This window comes from Lactuca saligna, chromosome 4 (assembly GCF_052625555.1).
Source record: "Lactuca saligna cultivar CGN05327 chromosome 4, ASM5262555v1, whole genome shotgun sequence".
NCBI classification, from domain to species: Eukaryota; Viridiplantae; Streptophyta; class Magnoliopsida; order Asterales; family Asteraceae; genus Lactuca; species Lactuca saligna.
In genome coordinates, this window is record NC_136420.1 from 130,490,009 (window position 1) to 130,506,714 (window position 16,706).

Consider the following 16,706-nt stretch of genomic DNA (forward strand, 5'->3'; position numbering starts at 1 on the left):
ACACTGTATTGGTTGGCTCCTCCTGAGATGCAGGAGTTAGCTACACAGTTGCAGGAGCTGTTAGACAAGGGATTCATTAGACCTGTCAGTTCACCCTAGGGAGCCCCGATTCTATTTGTGAAGAAGAAGGACGAGTCGCATCGAATGTGTATAGATTATCGGGAGCTGAATAAGGTAACGATGAAGAACCGTTACCCACTCGCGAGGATTGATGACCTCTTTGACCAAATACAGGGAGCATCTTGGTTCTCCAAGATTGATTTGCGTTTAGGTTATCATCAGATGAGGTTCAGAAAGGAGGATGTGTAGAAGACTACTTTTTCCAACACGTTATGGTCACTATGAGTTCGTGGTGATGCCTTTCGGGCTCACCAATACTCGTGCCATGTTCATGGACCTCATGAACCGCGTGTATAGACTGATGTTGGATCATTCTGTGATAGTTTTAATCGATGACATCTTGGTGTATTCCAAGATGCGAGAGCAGCATGAGGAGCACTTGCGGGAGGTTCTGGATACCTTGAGAAGGGAGAGCTTGTACGCTAAGTTCTCCAAGTGTGAGTTTTGGTTTGCGTGAGGTGCAGTTTCTTGGGCATCTTGTCAACCAGGACGAGATTTCGGTGTACACGACCAAGGTAGAGGCCGTGATGAGGTGGGAGGTTTCGAGGTCTCCATCTAAGATTCAAAGCTTTATGGGACTGTCAGGCTATTACCGGAGGTTCATTAAGGACTTCTCCAAGATAGTTGTTCCCATGACCCGGTTGACGAGGAAAATCGTGGTCTTTCGCTGGGGGCCTGAGCAGCAGGCCGCATTTGATATATTGAGGCAAAGATTTTGCGAGGTGCCAATCTTAGCCCTGCCGAAGGGAATGGAGGATTATGTAGTATATTTCGATGCGTCCATATCAGGTTTGGGTATGGTATTGATGCAGAGAGGGCATGTTATCGCTTACACTTCGCGGCGGTTGAAGCCTTACGAGGCGAGCTATCCGACGCATGATTTGGAGCTGGGGGCTGTAGTTTTCACCCTCAAGAATTGGCATCATTACCTCTATGGGGTTCGTTGTACCATTTACATGGACCATAAGAGCCTGAGGTATCTCATGGACCAGCCAAATCTGAACATGAGGCAGTATCGGTGGCTTGATGTGGTAAAGGATTATGATTATGAGATCCTCTACCACCTGGGAAAGGCCAATGTCATGGCTGACACGTTTAGCCGCAAGGAAACACCGATCAGGGACATCTATCAGAGGATGACATTTGTGACTCCATTGTTGGGGCAGATTCGGGAGGCCCAGCAGGAGGCCATAAAGGAGGAACATCGGAAGAGTGAGCGAATTATGGGTCAGGTTTCCTTCTTCGAATACGACAGCCAGGGATTGTTAACTCTTCACCGTAGGGTGTGGGTCCTATATCATCGAGGTGTACACCAAGTGTTGATGGAGGAGGCGCATAGATCCAGGCTCTCTATCCATCCCAGGGCAACGAAAATGTACAAGGATCTTCGTCTTGATTATTGGCGGCCCTGTATGAAAAGGGACATAGCTTGGATTGTACAGAGGTGCCTGACCTGCAGGAAGGTCAAGGCCGAGCACCAGAGACCTCACAGCAAGGTCCTACCATTGGATATACCGTTGTGGAAATGGGAGGATATTACTATGTATTTTATCACGAAGCTTCCCAGGACCGCACGTGCAATAGATTCGATTTGGGTCATCGTTGATCAATTGACCAAGAGCTCCCATTTTATCCCGATTCAGAAGAGCATTTCGGCCGAAAAGTTTTTCGACATCTATATCAGGGAGGTAGTGGCACAGCACGGGGTGCCAGTTTCAGTGATTTCCGACAGGGATGTGCGGTTCACTTCCACGTTTTGGAAGAAGTTTCATGGCGAGTTGGGTACTCACCTGCATTTTAGCACTGCCATCAACCCGCAGACAGATGGTCAGAGCGAGCTGAGCATCCAGACTCTGGAGGATATGTTGGCGTGTGTTTTAGACTTTGGAGGTAGTTGGGATACTTACCTTCTATTGGCAGAGTTTTCCTATAATAATAGCTATCATGCGAGTATCGACTGCCCTCCTTTCGAGATGTTGTATGGTAGAAAGTGCAGGACCCCGATATGCTGGGGTGAGGTTGGTCAAAGAGTCATTGGGAGTACCGAGGTGGTACTCAAGACGATAGAAAGGATCCATCAGGTTAAGAGCAGGCTTCAGACTGCTCAGAGTCAGCAGAAAAGTTATACCGACAAGCATCGATCGGACCTGGAATTCCAGGTCGGGGATATGGTGCTCCAGAAAGTGTCGCCTTGGAAGGGCGTCATTCGATTCAGGAAGCGGGGAAAGTTGGGCCCTAGGTATATTGGACCCTTCAGGGTTGTAGCCCGGGTGGGCAAGGTGGCATATAGGTTGGATCTGCCAGCCGAACTCAGTTAGATTCATAGCACTTTTCACGTCTCCCAGTTGCGGAAGTGTCTGGTGGACAATTCGGCAGTAGTGCCATTAGAGGATATTCAAGTGGATGACAGCCTGAATTACATCGAGCGGCCAGTGACAATCCTTGACAGGAAGTTGAAGGATCTGAGGAACAAGAGAGTGGAGTTGGTTAAGGTGCAGTGGCAGCACTGCAAGGGCTTGGAATGGACCTGGGAGTCGGAGGACAAGATGAGGGAGCATTACCCCGAGCTTTTTCAGGACAAAGAAGCAGACTTCAAGGACGAAGTCTAAGATAATTAAGGGAGATTTGTAACTCCCGATTCCTAGTATGCCTTTAATTCAAGTATCTCTTATGTTTTTCTCTGGGACTCGACGAGTTGGAGGCCCAACTCGTCGAGTAGAGTCGTGATCCGCGGGAAATTTAAATAGTCTACTCGACGAGTCAGGAGACCGACTCGAGGAGTAGACATTGTTTGATTAAAACCCTAAATTGAGGGTTTGCACCCTATATAAACACATTATAACCCCTCAACTCAACCCCCATCGTCCAGAGCAAACTCTAACTTGAAACCCAAGTCGTTTTTAGTGTGTTCTTGAGCCTTGTGGTGTTACTTTTTGTGATTGAAGCTTGATGAAAAGAAGGAGGCTTGTGAGATCAAGGGAAAACAAGAAGATCCAGAGTTTTGAGCATATTTCTAGCTTATTAGAGGTCTAAAGCTGAAACATTGTCTATTCATCGTCTAGATCTTGATTTTGGATCTTTTTCTTCATCTTTCTAAGCCTTAGTGAGGATGTATTCGGGATTGAGTATAAGAAGTGAGTTTGTGCTTCAGATCTAGGGCTATTGGGGGTCTTTATGGCATAAAGGTGCCCACTTTGTTTCCATAAACACCCCATGCATCTTGTAGACCATCTTTTATGGCTTTTTGAGCAAAAGATCTCATGCATGTGCATCAAGCTTGAGGCTTTACGTGTAAAATGGACATTAGAAGGCCAGATCTATGGTTTTTATGTGTTAAGACCCATGTAAATCGACTGTATAGTAATGGTTAAGGATGGACTCGACGATTTGTTCTTAGGAATCGGCGAGTCAGGGTGTAATGACCACCAAATCCTTTCTGTCGATGGACCAGATGATAGTGTGGAAGGTCCCTTAGTTGTTTAGGCTCTTAAGGGACCTTGGAATCATGGGAATCGACAAGTGTTTGAGCGAACTCGGCGAGTCCAAGGCAATATCCCAATCTTTGAAGATGGACTCGGTGAGTTGTTCTTACAACTCGGTGAGTCATAGACTTGGAGCATTTTTATGAGGGAGATGAACTCGACGAGTTCAAAGATGAACTCGGCGAGTCGGATGAAGATGGTCCTGATGGTATGATTGAAGGAGAACCGGTTGATTTCTTGCTAGACTCGAAGAGTAGATTCGGGGATTGGTCTGGGTTAGAGGAGTATGGACTCGACGAGTTGGTAGAACAACTTGGCGAGTCAGGTCAATTGGATGTTGACTTTGACCAATGTTGAATTTGACTGATCTGAGTTGACCCTGGTTAGGGTTGCATTTTCAAATTAATAACTTAGAAGGGTTTTCAAGGGATTCAGCAATTGAGAAGATTCGATTTGCACGCCGAAGATAATTTAGACACTACACAACATCGATGTGAGTTACCTTCCAGTAGAAGTGCGTCTACGGCACCATGGTCGGCCTACTAGTAGATGTTTCGTTGAGATGATTGTCTTTGCGATAATTATCTGGTTTGCTATTGCTTGACATGTGTGTATGCTAGTATGCTATGTTATGTGAAATGGATTCAGTAGGAGGGGACTAGTCCCCGATTCGGTCGCTAGGACCAATGCATAGGTCGGACACCCCAGATATGTCTGACAACATGAGTATGATATGATATTATATGCTAGCGGTAGGGGGTGAAATAGTTCCCATGTTCGGTTGAGATAGACCGGAGGGTAGGTCAGCGCCCCAGAATAGCCTGACATGGGTAGGTCAGCACCCCAGAAAGGCTTGACATGGGTTCGTCAGCACCCTAGAATGACTTGACATGGGATGGTTAACACCCCAGAATGTCTTGACATGGGTAGGTCGGGCACCCTAGAATTGCCCAACAATATGTATATGGTTTTGGTATGTGGTATAATGGGGGAACTCACTAAGCTTTGTGCTTACAGTTCCAGTTTTGGTTTTAGGTACCTCTTCATCCAAGGGGAAGGAGCCGGCGGTGTAGCAGTGCATCACACACACATTTGATTTCCGCATCGAGTTTTTTTGGGATTGTACTCTGATTTATACTACTGTTCTACATTGTGATTTTTAGACTTATTCACGATAGTTTATGGGTTGATATGATATTGACAATGATTTTAGTAAATGAATTTATATATTACTTAATTGCAAACGAAATTTTTGGACTCGAAATTTGGGATGTTACAGTTGAACTAATACTGACGAGACCTTCGATTCTCATTTAGATTATGTCAACTAAAAATTTCTCGATCTAAAATTCGAATTTCGACTTGTACACTGTTATGTCGAATCTTAGAAAAGTCATAACTTCCTCATACGAAGTCAGATTTGGACGTTCTTTTTATGAAAGTTCTTAGTTTAACGAATACTACGACTTTCATTTAGATCACTAATGCTAAAAAGCAGTTTATCATAAACTCACTTTTTATGTCATACGGCGTCGTGCCAGTTCTGTCGCGAAACTTTTATAAGTCATAACTTCTACGTTAAAACTCAGATTTCGATGAAGTTTTCATCCAAATGTTTCTAACGAGATAATTACAACTTTCTATAACATTAGTTTTACTTATTTCTAACTTAAATATTATATGCTTGTAAATTTCGATAATTGACTTTTTGATCAAAATCTCTGAAGACTTCCCATCACTTCCAATACTTTCCGAAGGATTCTAAACATAGTACTTCAAATCTCATAAAACTATGTTGTTAGAACTCAACACTCAAAATCATATAATATTTAATAATATCACTTTTAAGCTATCATGCTTACAAAACACGATAATTATTCAAGGTGATTAACGTGTATATTACAAATACCTCCTCCTTTTGAGGATTTCGTCCCCAAAATTACAACGACTTAAACACATGAGGATATTTCGCTCTTATTTCATTCTTATTTTTCCCAAGTATAATCTGGGCCTCAATGGTGTTTTCACTTGACAAATACCAACTCCACTTTTTTATTACGCAATTCAACCGTTTTCTCTTTTATAATCTCTTCTGTCTCTTCTACATATCTTAATTTATTATCCAGTTTCACCTCAGATAACGAAACTATTTCATCATATATGCTCAACAGGGCCGACCCAATACATGGGCGAGATGGGCTAAGGCCCAGGGCATCAGATATGAGGGGGCATCATTTAGTCCAGTTATTAATAAACTTGTATCGGCTGACAAAAAATACCCCTAAGTACCGATTTCTTTTCTCTCTACACAATGATTCACGCGCAAGGTGGGCGCGAAACTGGAGATGTAATTGGCATTTGTGATTGGTTTATTGCCAATAGACACATAGAAAAATGAACTCGTAGAAGATTGAGGAGTCGACTGCTTTAAATTGATTGGTTCTAAATCTAATTTCTACTTTCCGCTTTCTCTTATTCTCGTATTTCTGATTCTTAATTTGGCATTTTGTATGATTTGGAGTCCGTCCGTTCAAAGCGTTCAGTTAACGAGGTAATTATTTGTTCTTTTCTCCTATTACGGATTCCCGATTTGTTCAAAATATATTCGTTTTCTTCGAAATATGCCTATTGAATTCATAATTATGTGTTTTGATTACAGCCAGTCGTTCGCTTCTGGAGGTTGATTTTGTATTTTTGTGGTTTTCTTAAGGAGTATGATTGTAGGAGTTCGAATTTGTGTTGATTTTTTTATTTCAAAATTAGGTGTTTATATATTTCAGTATTTAAGATCGAACATGGAGTTTCTTGAGGTATGGTTTTTGTGGTTTGCAAAGTATTACTTTTATGGTGTTATGTGTAAATATCTATAGTTTCTTTTTGAATTTTTATGTTAGTGAGGTATACCGTATAATTTTTTATTGAGTTTTAAACTTAAGAATATTTTGAATATTCAGAGGCAATAGGTATATTATTATTCCTTTATTATTTGTTGTTATTAGATAATAGTTGTTTTAAATGGATCCCTATTTCTGATTCTATGCTTCTTTTTCCAGATCGGTTTGTTTCTCAAATGATATCTTTACCTCTTGAAAGTAGAAAAACACAACTTTGGTCACATTTCTTTGGTTTTCAAACAACAATGGTAAATTAAGAAAGAAGTTCACATTGTGTGATTTCAATTGCATTGAGTATAGGTTTCTTTTTTCTTGAAACATCCCAAAAATACAAGCCAAAATTTTCATTTGAAAACATTACTAAAACTATAATATCCAAATATCATATAACAAAACCATAAGTCGTGTATCTCAAAATGTCATAATAAATGTATCAAATCAAATCTGATGTCATGATCGTGTCAAAATATCAGAGTTTAACCCCCAGCCTAAAATTGTGGTGTGTGCCATGCCATAAACCTGATCCCTTCCCCTTGCTAGTTGAAGTACCTAGAACCAAAACTGAAAACTGTAAGTACGAAGCTTAGTGAGCTCCCCCAAACTACCACATACCATGCAATAAAAAATAAAGCACATAATGGGCCTTGCCCACTGCATCGGCCTAAAGTCCGGAACTATCTATGGCCTTGCCCACTGCATCGAACCAAAGTCCGAAACTAACTAGGGCCTTGCCCTCTGCATCGGACCGAAGTCCGGAACTGACTAGGGCCTTGCCCACTGCAGCGGACCGAAGTCCGGAAATAACCAGGGCCTTGCCCACTGCATCAGACTGAAGTCTGGAACTAACTAGGGCCTTGCCTATTGCATCAGACCAAAGTTCGGAACAAACTAGGGCCTTGTCCACTGCATCGGACCGAAGTCCGGAACTAACTAGGGCCTTGCCCACTGCATCAGACCAAAGTCCGGAACTGACTAAACATAGCATAACATAATCATAACATATAACAATAATTCATAAACTGTATATTGCATCGGACCGCAACCCGGAACACATAACACGTAAACATGTCTAAATCACAAAGACATCAAGCATACTTAACTACTGCTATCTAAACGAGCCGGTATTGTGGTCATAGACCCGTTCCTACTGGAAGGAAAACTCACCTTGTTAGGCTAATTGCTGAAATGCTGATCGGGAACTGTCTATCTGCTGCTCCGGTAACTCCCTGGCTACAATTCCCATAAAGACACTTAATCAAACACTAATAACAAATCCTAGGGTAAAGTGACTAGTTTATCCCTGGTCAAAGTCAACTTCCATTTGTCCCGACTCACCGAGTCCTTATCCTTTCTTCTACCCTCCCCTTACCCGACTCTACTTGTCGAGCTTAGCAAAGACTTGACGAATTCTCCTTCTATAATTTCTCGAGTCAATCTTCATCCAAATCGTCGAGCTGTATGAACAACTCTTTGAGTTTATCTTCATCATATGAACACATATAGACTATGACTCATCGAGTTGTATGAACAACTCGTCGAGTCTGTACTTGTGGGTAAGGAGATTGCCTTGGACTCGCCGAGTGTGTTCTAACACTCGTCGAGTCCCATGGTTTCCAGGTTAAGGCTATATCTCAATATCTCGAAGCACTCCTCTAGAATTGTCTAAAAGCTTGCTATCACTCAGCTGGGTTCTTTTGAACCACAATAGATTGGGGACTGAAGCCTCGGATTCACCGAGTTCCAAGAACAACTCGTCAAGTCCCCCTATTGTCCAAGTCTATAACTCGATTTCTGGCGTACAACTCTCATCCAAAAGGTAGATTTGGGCTTCTAATATCGATCTAGCACGTAAAGTTATGAACTTTACGTGCATGCATGGAAGTATAAGCTTTAAGGACCCAAAAATGAGGTCTAAAGGGGTGCATGGGCTAATATGGCCATAAAGTTTGCCTCTTATGCCATGAACTTGGTTTTAGAGTCTAGATCTGAAGGTGAATCGACTTGGGACGTCCAAGTCTTAAGAATCAAGCTTATTGACCCGAAAACTTCATAAAGGGGCAAAGGAGAAAATCTATAAAACCACAAGTCAAGTTTTGAGTTTGATTACCTGAAAGTAAAGAGAAACTGATGGTTCTCCTGGATCTAGTCCTTCTCCCTTGATTCTCCTTCCTTCCAACTCTTCTACTAGATACACAAAGCACGAAAAACCCTCCAAGTCACTAAGAAAGCTCAAGTTTTCCAAAAGGGAATTAGGGTTTCGAAAGAAATGCTCTGGAGGTGATGGAGGTTGGACTTGAAGCTCATAATGTTGTTTAAATAGGGTAAAAACCCTTTAATTATGGTTTCATTCAGACCGGCCTACTCGTCAAGTCCACGCGCAGACTCGGCGAGTAGATTACTTAAACCCGCGTCCCAACCTCACATCTACTCGACAAGTTAGGGCTGCCACTCGTCGAGTCACTAATACAAATGATATAAAAGTAGATCAATTATGTACTAGAAACGGGGCATTACATTTCTTGTTTTTGACATAGCACGGGTAAATTATGAAAGATTCATAGTTTAGTTTTCTGATTTGTATTAATAGTGAATGTATTTTATTTTTCCTGATTAGTTGGATAACGTTAAGTAAAGCAATGTGTCACCTTGTAAGAAAAGGCATCGTCAACTTTGAAGAAGAAAAAATATGATAAAAAATAGTTATATGATGTTGAAGAGTGAAGACATTATTTATATGTTTTTACTTGTAGATATATGAATTTTGTTGGATTATAACATTTGCTGAGTTGTATCTTATAATTTTATATACATGTTTTTTAATGTATAAACATAAGGGCATTATTTTATTACATTGCCCAGGGCATGAAAAACTAATGGACCGGCCCTGACTCTCATACAACCTTTCTGAGTTTATCAAATCAATAATATATGTTGTGGATTTTTACATGGCAACCTACAATAAAATAAACTAAATCATGATAGCAAAAAATTAGAAAAAGGAAAAAAAGTCAGATAAACAGAACTTGAAAGGAGCATTAGAGTCTATATATAATTTCATGCACATATTTCAACCCAGTTATGAAATTCCTTCTAAGCTAATAAAAAATAATTTAATGCATTAGTATAGAGTTGAAAAGTATAATTTCCTAATAATACATATTCATCAAATGCTTCAAAATACATAAGATGTGATGAATTACTTTGCCACACATCTATAAAAATTGTTGTTAGTGCAAGGGCCCATCCCTTCATTGAATATGCAAATTAATGATTGAGAATTGTGTGTTATCATAATAACGAAACATTGCTATATGATTCCCTTATATGATTCCCTTTTAAGGCATTTGTATATTCGACGAAAACATTTAACAATGAATGATGTCATCGTATGCAGTAACCTAATAACATAAATTAATATGTGTATCGAGCGTATCAACCATCCTCACACATTAGTTGACAATAAGATATGAACCCAAATAAATAGTGATAATCAAGTCTATCTTTTACCAGTCTCATGAAATTAAGTAGTAATAAACACAGAAACAAACAATTGAGGGAAAATCAACGACGAAATGGTTTAAAATAATGCCAAAATCATATTAAACATTATAGAAAGATTAATTGTCACAGTAAAAACCATACTTTAGTTGCAGCCCGATGAAAATAGATCATTCTTCATTGTTCATATATGTTCGTGGGCACCATACCAACAACTAAAATCGAGTAAAGGAAGTGAGTTAAACCATGAAATCATCTATTATCCATACTTACCAAACAATAAATTTTGGTTATCAATACAATTAAAATCATAAAAATGTGATCAACATATAAGTTTTTTTTTATCTCAGCATAATCTCCTAACATTCTTTAAAGAAAGTCAAGATAACGAAAACAACCAAGGACTACAAAAACCAATCTCCCCAAAGATTTTAAAGGCAAAATAAAAATGTCATGGACATAACGCACAAAAACCGCAATGCATTCAGGGGTAAATTGGTCAAAAAAACATAAAAGAAACATTTTTACAGTAAATAGCTACTTAGCTACAGAAGCAACATGGCTCCCACAAGAAAAGCCACCTAGTTTTTATGAAATTGAGAGGGTAATAACAACAACCGAGCAAAAAAATATACAACAGAAACACTCCTTCCAAACAGAAATTGAAGTATCCAAAACAATATAAAACTTCAAGTAAAACCAAAAGCAATGACAAAACATCCACCCATCACGAAATAACCAAAAGAAAGCATCACCCAAGGGGGAGGAACACAAGAAGACTGACCAACAAAACAATGTCACATCAGAAGCCACCAAGCAGGGGTAAAAAGGTCTAAAACTCCTTCATGAACTTCCGATGTCCAGATGCGGCATTCAAACGAACTAAGAATTGGAATCAAAGAAATGAATACAAAGAGTAACCAATGGAATTTAAACCCCCCGTGATAACCACATCTGAATCCTCTTTATATCAAACCAGATTCCGACTGCCAAACAAATGAATAACACAATTGATTATGTAGACTGTGATTCTAGACCTAAAATGTGGAAAGCGGACAAGGGCTGGAAGAGGAGTGAGCAATCAAATAAAAAACCTAGATGAAGAAAACATACTTCCTAATATCAAGGGTGTCATTTTATGAGTGCTAATTCGTATCATTGAAAGAAATTGCATCATTATGACATTCTATATTTAAATTTATATAATAGGAAGATTTTTGAATATATGGAATAGTTGTAATTTGGACTGTATCTACGCTTGATTTGAACATAATCAAACGCTATAAATTTGTTGTGTACAATGCCCTAAATTTAGGAACTTAAAATTGGAAGGAACATGTAGCCTTCATAATAATTAATATAATGAGGTGACATTTTATTGAAAATGAAAAACATAACAAAATGAAATGCGGAATATTAATTACTCTAAAATATTCATAAAATTACAAGTGTTCAATTGAATAGCAAGATGAAAAGTGTCAAAAAAAAAAAAAAAAAAAAAAAAAAAAAAAAAAAAAAAGATTTTGATTTATTAAGGTAGATTTATACGTTTGATGAAGTTTTAATGTATGGTGTGGTGGATGAAACTCCTCATTTAAATATGTTTCTGAACACATGTTTATTATAAATTATCCCATTTTATTTCATTCTTTTGTTACATCGCTACAAGGGTATTTTTGTCGTTATCAATATCTCTATATTTGCTTCTTTAATATAGTTAATAGTTTTTATTGTGGCTTAACTTTTAAATAATAGTAAAATAATCTCATATATTTCTTATTCAGCATAAAATAAAACTCGAATGATAAAATTGTTAGTATTCAACACAGCCAGTTAGATACATAATCAAATAATATGGTTTCAATCAGAAACACATGCACTTAGAGCTTCAGTTCAAATAATTTGTCAGCAATTGTTAAATAACCCTTTATAGGCTTTTTTTTTTTGTTTATAATTATTATTATAGTGAAATCAAAATTGTATTTGACAAAATAAATTCACATAATAAAAGAAATAAAAGTAACATGTTATACTACAAAAAAAAAATATTATTTATATTTTCTCTTATAATAAAAGAGTCTTTAACATGACACATGTTAATTTTTTACACCACATCTTTGCCACGTGGCATGTTGTGGTTCATTCTTGATTTGCTTTCCGGCTCATTCTGAATATTCGTTTTATAAATGGTATCATAAGACCATATCCAACCCACTCCCATTCCCCCCCCTCCCCCCCCCCTCATTTCCACCCCTACTTTATTTTTTACCCAATTTTTATCTCCAAAAAGTATATTCCTAGTATATTCTATTTTTCCAATTTATATAGATTGTCAATTATACCCCTTCTACTAATTTGATTTTAACAAATATATAATCCATTACAATACTATTAAATAAATAAGATTATATTTATAACACATAATTATTAACTTTTGTAAAATACATTATGGTATTTTAAAATCAATATGTATTTAAATTTTTCATATGAATTTGATAAACAAAAAATAAAATTTATATTTATAATTAATTAATATAATTTAATATACATAATACAATATTATAAGTATTAAATAATACATTTAAATTATAATTAATAGATAAAATAAACTAATAATGTATAAATATATAAAAAAAATGAATTAAAACTGACAATTCAAAGTTCATCCTCATTTTGGAGGAAATTAATAATATAACACCAAATATGATGTTATAAATGAGGGAACAAATAGTAGAAAGGTTGGAAAATGAGAGTCGGTTAGAAATGCTCTAAGAAATTAGCAAACATTCCTCTATATTTCTATGCCAAAAAGTCAGTTAAAATATTCCAATTTCCATCGATCCTTTATACCTAAATAAACCAAGAAATTAGCGACCTGAATTAAAATCAACATTTTAACCCAAATCCCTTAAATCTCGACACATCCGTCTCTGAATCTTATCGTCTCCTGACTCTCCTCCGTCATCGCATCCATCCCCAGTATTTCCTATGTATCTCAATACATCTAGGGTTTTTATTAGCCCAAAAGTTGTTGAAATTCAAGTAATGAAGTCGTATGGTTGCCGTCTTTCCTCTTTCAGTCGTATCTATTTCTAAAAGTCTTAATGGTTGGTCTGATGATATTTGTTTGATGGTATTTTTAAAGTATTTTTTGGAAAAACGTATTACATTTTTTTAGGTTCGACATATTGTCTCACAATGAATCATGCCCATAACCTCTGTTATGAAGCTTTTTTTCTATAAATTTTTTTCTGTCTCAAATTGTTGGAGAACATCGAGCCCACAAATAAAAGCAAATGAGAAAGGGAAAAACATCGAGTTCAAAAGAATGCTCAGATCCATGTAGTGGCAACATGTTTCAGTTTTTCGTTTAATTGCAAAATTAAAAATAAAGAACTATCGGGACAATGTTGGAAGCTTTAGCAAGGCAACCACTAATTAGGTAATTTATATTTAGTCCTACATCTATACACTCCCTAGAGATGATTATTAGTTTCTTTGAAGATTTTTAGAATTAAAATCAATTTGTTTCGGTCTTTAAATGTGGGGTGAAATTGGCAATGGTTTGCTTGATTTAGCAAAATTAGTGCCCAATTTTGTTTTTTTCACTTTTAGTGCCCAATTTTGTTTTTTTTTTTTCACTAATCTTTGAAGTTGTAGTGTAAACATGTTCTATAAAAATTATATATTTTTTCTGTTAAATGCATCACGTCTGACGGATGCATATAGTAGTTTACTTTCTTTGTCACTCATTTTTACAGGAGGGGGCTTTTGAGATATTTACAAATGGTTTGGAAAAAAGGTTAAAAATTGACATGTGATATTTTTCTCATGGTGTTGGTTTTGTGGTTTGTGGGTGTTGTTGAAGTTGTTATTACAGTACTATAAATAGCAATTTACTATGCTCATTTCCATATTTAGGGTTGTAATGGTGTTAGGTTATGAGGGGTTTCTTTCAATTGTTCCTTTGTACTCTTTTCATTCTGGTTTTCTGTTTTGAAAAAATAAAACTATAAAGAGAGTTGGTCGAAAAATAAACGTCCAATGGAACACTATAATATTCTGCTTATAGATGTAGTTGTTTACCTATCTTTTGAGAAGCTCTTTAAAACACATTCCCCTTTGACAATGTTTTTTTGGAGCTTTTTACTACTCTTAAATTTTACCATGAGGTACACAAATGTTTTTCTCAAACTTATTTACATTTTCAAAACTCTAATACCATGAAAATACAGCCTCCTCCCTCCTGCCTAACCCCCCCCCCCCACCCCACCCCACCCCACCCCACCTACCCTCCCTTTTCCACCCACGAACCACAATGCACAATCAATGATAATAAATTGTACTTTTATGGAAATTTTGAGTCCATTTATTTGATTATTAAATTCTATCCAATAGTGTCACAAAAAATATCGTGTCAATATTTTTAAACTGATTAATGAAGAATCTGTGTTGTTGTACTTTAAGAAAGAATCAAGTGTCTTAAGAATTTCTAATAAATGACAATGTTGGTTTTTACTAGCATGCTCATATATCCCATTGTTTTGGTTATATGTTGAGGCTCGGATAGGAAGCAGAAAGCAAAAGATGTGAAAATAACTAAATTAGTGAATTAAATTTGTCTTTAGATTGTAATCAACTTTTTTAATTGAGGTTGCAGATCAATTTTTTTTTACAATTATAGTAATGCAACCAAATTTAATTATTATGAATTTTATTGTTATACATCCAATGTTGTATAAAAATAATTTTTTTAAATTTATTAAATTTTTTATAATTATAGTCTTTATGTTATTTTACTTTGATAACCGTGTTGTACACCGGTTATAACCTAGTTTGAGTAATATTATTAGAATTTAGTAAATTTATTAAAATTTTACAATATAAATTATAAAATGGGCAAAGTGAATATACCTTTAAGGGTATATAAACTTAAGTACCTAAAGACACCATAATACGTCATTTTGTTTGATATATTCATTATAATGTTCTTAAACTTTAACCTCTAACTTGATTTAATTTCAAGATTTTCGAATTTTACTATTGTCTTTCTCTTACATCACATCTTTTTGTCGAACACCTACCAAACTATATATATTGTAGTTGAAAATAAAAATTATGTAAGAAGAAGATAAATATGTAATTTATAATAATCATGGAAGTAAATCAAGTTAGAAGTTAAATTATAAGAACATTTGACAGTTAGAATGTATTATATGATACAAAACGACGTAGTATGATAAGTTTAGGTACCTAAGCTTATATACCCTTAGGGGTATATTCACTTTTCCCTTATAAAATATACTCTAATAATTGAAGGGGTTTTTTTTTTGTCACATGTGTCATGTCATACTCTCATTCAATTTACTAAATATCATTTTATGGTTATTTTGAATTAATTTTTTTTTCAACATGTCATTTTATGGGTTTTTCTATTCTAATAAATTCCACAAAATACTTTAATGTAATAATTATAATAAATATACTAATAAATGAATATCAATTTCATTAATAGACATATCTTCTTATTTTAAAATAATCAAATTAAAGCTCATTAGTTTATTTTGTTTATTTATTTAAATTTAAAAGATAAAAAAATTAATTTTAATAATTCATTATTTTTCTAATTGTCTTATAAATCCAAAGTTCTTAAATATTTAAACATTTATATTTAAATTTTTTAATTAATACATAGATCTTACACCTAATGATATAATAGGAAGAAATAAATATTATATCAAACCGTTTTTCTATCATTTAACACTTTACTAGTTACTATATATTAAAGATCAAATTTCATCATTTGAAACTATCAAACCGAGATATAGTATTTATATACACCAAATATGCGCTTATCAATGTCGTGACGCTTTGGCCGAGTGGTTAAGGCGTGTGCCTGCTAAGTACATGGGGTTTCCCCGCGAGAGTTCGAATCTCTCAGGCGTCGTTTTTTTCGCATGTCAAAAGTTATATTTCATCCTTTTCGCTTAGAACCCAAAACAAATCAAACTTTTTGGAGAAACCAATTATTCATCTTCCATTGTTATTACAGGTGTTGATTTTTTGTCTTTACAGTTAGATACAACGATCTTTCAAAGATTTAGGAAGCTGCTCTTTTCTATTGTTTGTCTTGTATTTATCTCTATACAAATCAGGTTGATGTTTTCATGTGATTCACATTAGACTTATTGGAAATTTATCCAGAATCTTTCATGTTTTATAGGTTGGTTAAATTTTTGTTTATTCTCTTTATTGATCATCAATCAAACTGGAAACATTTTTATGATGCTGAAATGAAATTGCTTATTTTGATATATCTCAAGGTTATCAACAATTCTTTCTTGAATCTATTTTGATATACCTCAAGCAATTGCAAGTTTCTGCTGCCACTTTAAGATGCAGCTCCAATGGGAATGATTGGTTTCTACATCAAATTACATTTTCATTGAAATGCACATCAATTGCATTGATTCTAGTGCAAAAGCTTCTTATATCCTCAAAACATATGTGTATAGTATATATAAAGGATTTTGATTTTGTGGGGTTTTCATTATAGATTATGATTTTGTTTTAGTTATAGTTTAATTATCAATTGAATTTTGCTTGAGTATATAGGTTCTATTACGAAGGAGAAGGAGATGAGGGCAAAATAATAATTTAATTGGGACTTTATATAATTTTCTAAATAATGTTAGTATCCTCGTTTGTAACA

The 16,706-nt window shown here is 35.8% G+C and overlaps 1 non-coding gene across 1 annotated transcript; it reads left to right on the forward strand.

Moving 5' to 3' along the window:
- Nucleotides 1–15,859: 15,859 nt before the first annotated feature.
- On the forward strand, nt 15,860–15,941 carry TRNAS-GCU (transfer RNA serine (anticodon GCU)). Its single transcript has one exon. It is a non-coding gene; the product is annotated as a tRNA-Ser (tRNA).
- Nucleotides 15,942–16,706: the final 765 nt, after the last annotated feature.